Source organism: Triticum urartu, chromosome 2 (assembly GCF_003073215.2).
Source record: "Triticum urartu cultivar G1812 chromosome 2, Tu2.1, whole genome shotgun sequence".
Classification (NCBI taxonomy): domain Eukaryota; kingdom Viridiplantae; phylum Streptophyta; class Magnoliopsida; order Poales; family Poaceae; genus Triticum; species Triticum urartu.
The window spans coordinates 592778039-592783122 of record NC_053023.1 but is presented as its reverse complement, the minus strand read 5'-3'; positions in this window follow the sequence as shown (position 1 = coordinate 592783122).

Here is a 5084-nt window from a genome sequence, read left to right as displayed (position 1 = left end):
ATAATTTTAAATTTCGGCGAAGCCCCTGGTATTCGGAAGACCGAGTTCGGGGCGCTATCCACGCCTTGGCCGGACAGAGCCGGCTCCTCGCCCTAAGCGGCATAAGTCTTTAGGGACTCGAAAAACCTCTCGAACAGCGACCAGCTCTCGCATCATCATGACAGTCGGTTTTAGCTTTCTCCACTGAGGTGCTCAACCCAGCTCAACTGGGGCACAATCGCAGTGGTTCTCCAAGTGCTACCTTAGCCGATATAGCGGAACGTAAGGCACCAAAACATAGGAGCCGGGCAAACCCAACTATTGACCCAAGACATGATTCGGAGCCGATGCATATAATGCTATAAGTTCGGGGTGCCGCACTTGTTAAAGTGTTCGGACTTCTCACACCATATTGAGGGGTACTAAAGCCCCTGGCGTATTTTGGCCGTACCAACATGTACGGGTGCAACATGTCGTTAAGGAACATATATAAAGAAAAAAGGTAATGCAAAAATAGACGAAAGCTATGCATTGTTTATTAAAAAGGGCTGCGATCAAAGCAGAACGATACAAATAATGCGATAAGTGAAAGGTTGGACTAGTTAACATGTCCGTTCCAGGGGCAAGCTGCGGAATAGTATGCGGAACAGGTATACTACTCGTGATAGAGACCACCTGGGAGTTCCGTAATGCGGCGTGGCTTGTCTGCTTCCCTGGTTCTTGCATTGTTTGTGCGGCAATTGAACTGCCGAACAGGCCTTCCGAAGGATGGAGTCCTGAAAGTAAGAGAAAATTAAAAAATCGGCAGCCCCTGGTACGGTTTAAGCCATGTTTCGGGCGTGCCGTGATGGTGCCCCTCCCCCTGTACCCATGGTATCTCTAGAGCATAGTTATGTACGCGAAGTAATGGCGTCGCCTTTTTGCGAGGGTTGGGGTTGGGGCCGCATTGCTACGCCTGCTCGGATCATGCCAGGCGGTCTTGTTGTAGGTTACTCCGGGCGCGCTTGACGGTGTCCAGTCGTTTAGTGGCCGGACTGGAGAACTGCCTGGAGAGGCTGCTTTGTACTTCTGCTGCAAGGGCCGCCGTGTGCTTCTCCGTTCGGAGGGAGCGTTCAGTGTTTCCATTGACCGTAATTACTCCTCGAGGGCCTGGCATCTTGAGCTTAAGGTATGCGTAGTGCGGTACCGCATTGAACTTGGCGAATGCGGTTCGCCCGAGCAGTGTGTGATAACCACTACGGAACGGGACTATGTCGAAGATTAACTCCTCGCTTCAGAAATTATCCGGAGATCCAAAGACCACTTCAAGTGTGATTGAGACTGTACAGTTGGCTTCTACACCTGGTATTACGCCTTTAAAGGTTGTTTTGGTGGGCTTAATCCTCGAGGGATCTATGCCCATTTTCCGCACTGTATCCTGGTAAAGCAGGTTCAAGCTGCTGCCGCCATCCATAAGGACTCTAGTGAGATGAAATCCGTCAATAATTGGGCTAGAACCAATGCGGCGAATCCGCCATGATGGATGCTAGTGGGATGGTCCCTTCGATCAAAGGTGATCGGGTAGGAGGACCATGGGTTGAACTTTGGGGCGACTGGCTCTACCGCGTATACGTCCCTTAACGTGTGCTTCCACTCCCTTTTGGGGACGTGGGTTGCGTATATCATGTTCACCATCCGCACTTGTGGGGGAAAACCCTTCTGTCCACTGTTGTTCGGCGGCCGGGGCTCCTCGTCGTCATCGCTATGCAGCCCCTTGTCTTCATTTTCGATGTTTAACTTGCCTGCCTGCTTGAACACCCAACAATCCCTGTTGGTGTGATTGGCCGGCTTTTCGGGGGTGCCATGTATCTGGCACAAGCGATCGAGTATTCGGTCCAAACTAGACGGGCCCCTAGGATTCCTTTTGAATGGCTTTTTCCGCTGACCAGATTTAGAGCCTCTGAATCCGGCATTAACTGTCGTATCCTCAGCATTGTCGCCGTTAATGCGGCGCTTCTGCTTGTTGCGACGCGACCTGCCACTGCTGTCCCTGGTGTCCGAATTACCAGGGTTCTTGGTCATATTGTTACTACGAGCAAGCCAGTTGTCTTCTCCCGCGCAAAAGCGGGTCATGAGTGTCGTGAGTGCTGCCATAGATTTTGGCTTTTCCTGTCCAAGGTGCCGGGCCAGCCACTCGTCACGGATGTTGTGCTTGAAGGCTGCTAGGGCCTCAGCGTTCGGACAGTCAAGTATTTGATTTTTCTTTGTTAGGAACCGTGTCCAGAATTGCCTGGCCGATTCCTCTGGCTGCTGAATTACGTGACTTAGGTCATCGGCGTCTGGGGGTCACACATAAGTGCCCTGGAAATTGTCGAGGAATGCGGCTTCCAGGTCCTCCCAACAACTGATTGATCTTGTTGGCAAGCTGTTAAGCCAATGCCGAGCTGGTCCTTTAAGCTTGAGTGGGAGGTATTTGATGGCGTGGAAATCATCGCCGCGGGCCATGTGGATATGAAGGAGATAATCCTCGATCCATACCGCAGGATCCGTTGTGCCATCATATGATTTGATGTTTACGGGTTTGAAACCCTCGGGGATTTGATGATCCATTATTTCGTCTGTGAAGCATAGTGGGTGTGCGGCGCCTCTGTACTGGGCTATATCATGACGTAGCTCCAATGAGCTTTGTCTACTGTGTTCGGCCCTGCCGAATTTGTGGTCGGCGTGATGGTTACCGTCTCGAGCCGTGGGGCGCCCCCGCGATCCGTAGATCGATCTTGTTTGCCTTGCCTTGTCCTCCAACATATCTCGTAAGTCCGGCGCATATTCCCATGCCTTGGTACGGGGTGCGACTTGAGTGGAGGGCCGAGAGGCCTCTCTGTCGCGGCCACGAGGTGGCCAGTCGGCCGCATCAAGTGCTTCCTCCTCTAATCGGGGTAGCAACCTGCGCTTTGGGTAGCTCTTGGAGGGGCGTTCGAGTTTATGCTCTTCGGCCGCAAGGACTTCAGTCCATCTATCGACTAGCAAATCTTGATCAGCTCTAAGTTGTTGCTGTTTTTTCTTGAGGCTTCTTGCCATGGCCATAAGCCTGCGTTGAAAACGCTCTTGCTCGACGGGATCCTCTGGCACGACAAATTCGTCATCGTCGAGGCTTGCCTCGTCTTCGGAGGGAGGCATATAATTATCGTCCTCGACCTCTCTGTCTGCCGCTCTCTCATGAGGGCTGGTTTCTCCATCCTCCTATGCTAAATCTTGCTGGAGGGGGTTTTCTTCGGCACTTTCCGGAGTATTATTATCTCCCGTGCTGGAATCACCGTATTTGTTTTGGTGGGATTTTGAGCGGCGCCGCTGACGCCGGCGCTTAGGCTGTTTCTTGGCGGGATCGTCCTCCGCTGTTCCATCGCCATCTCCTTCTTTTGCGGTGTCCACCATTTATATGTCATATGACGAGGTGGCTTTCGAGGGCGTAGTAGGCGTTGGTTCTTCATCATCTCCTTCATCGGCGTCCATACCATCGATGTCTTCGAAGTCGAAGTCGAGCATGTCGGTTAAGTCATCGACAGTGGCTACAAAGTGGGTGGTGGGTGGGCTTTGAATTTCTTCATCGTCCGTACCCCAACCTTGCTGACCGTAGTCCGGCCAGGGCTCTCCTAATAAAGAGAGAGACTTCAGTGTCTTCAGGATATCGCCGAAAGGCGAGTGCTGAAAGATGTCCGCGGCAGTAAACTCCATGATCGGCGCCCAATCGGATTCGATCGGCAGGGGCGCGGAGGGTTTGGAGTCCGGATAGGAGTCCGACTCCTTGGAGTCACGAGTCTCGCAGAGTACAGGGCTGGTGTTTGGCTCAATCGCCGTTGGGATCACAACCCCCGAGGTGGCGTCCAACCGCCCATCCTCGATCGGCGCAGTTGGCTCCAAATTAAGGGTCGAAGCTGACGTGGGTGCGGCCTCCAGGGCACTGTTCGGTGGCAGAGCTAGATCATGCTCGTCGGGACAGTGCGGCACGCTCGGTAGTGGCTCGAATCCGTCGAAGATCAAGTCCCCACGGATGTCAGCCGTGTAATTTAAACTTCCAAATCTGACCTCACGGCCAGGGGCTTAGCTTTCGATCTGCTCCAGACGGCCAAGTGAATTGGCCCGTAGTGCGAAGCCGCCGAAGATGAAGATCTATCCGGGGAGGAAGGTCTCACCCTGGACTGCATCGCTATTGATGATCGTAGGAGCCATCGAGCCTGACGGCGACGACACAGAGGAACTCTCAATGAAAGCACCAATGTCGGTGTCAGAACCGGCGGATCTCGGGTAGGGGGTCCCGAACTGTGCGTCTAGGCCGGATGGTAACAGGAGGCAAGGGACACGAAGTTTAACCCAGGTTCGGGCCCTCTCGATGGAGGTAAAACCCTACGTCCTGCTTGATTAATATTGATGATATGGGTAGTACAAGAGTAGATCTACCACGAGATCGGAGAGGCTAAACCCTAGAAGCTAGCCTATGGTATGATTGTTGTTGTGTATGTTGTCCTACGGACTAAAACCCTCCGGTTTATATAGACACCGGAGAGGGTTAGGGTTACACAAAGTCGGTTACAATGGTAGGAGATCTACATATCCGTATCGCCAAGCTTGCCTTCCACGCCAAGGAAAGTCCCTTCCGGACACGGGACGGAGTCTTTAATCTTATATCTTCATAGTCCAGGAGTCCGGCTGAAGGTATAGTCCGGCTATCCGAACACCCCCTAATCCAGGACTCCCTCAGCCAAACTTGGGGTTGATCTTGCTAGACTCAAGGAGGAGTTTTATATACTTGAAAAGGCTCACAAGGCCTTGAAGAGTACTCATGCTAGTCTTGAAGAGTCTCATGATCAACTCCAAGTGAGGCTAACCAAGGAGAAAGCCACTTTTCCTCATATGGTTTTAATTGATAATGCAAATGCTACTAACCCTTGTTGTGAGCATGTGCATCTTGTTGAGGAGAATGCAAAGTTGAAGGAGCAACTTGAGAAAGGCCTTGTGTCATGCATACAAGGTGAGAAGAACTTCAACGATCTTTTAAGCAATCAAAAGGAAGTTGTGGCCAAGGAAGGGATTGGGTTCGCACCCAAGTCCAAGAACAACAAGAAGAATGA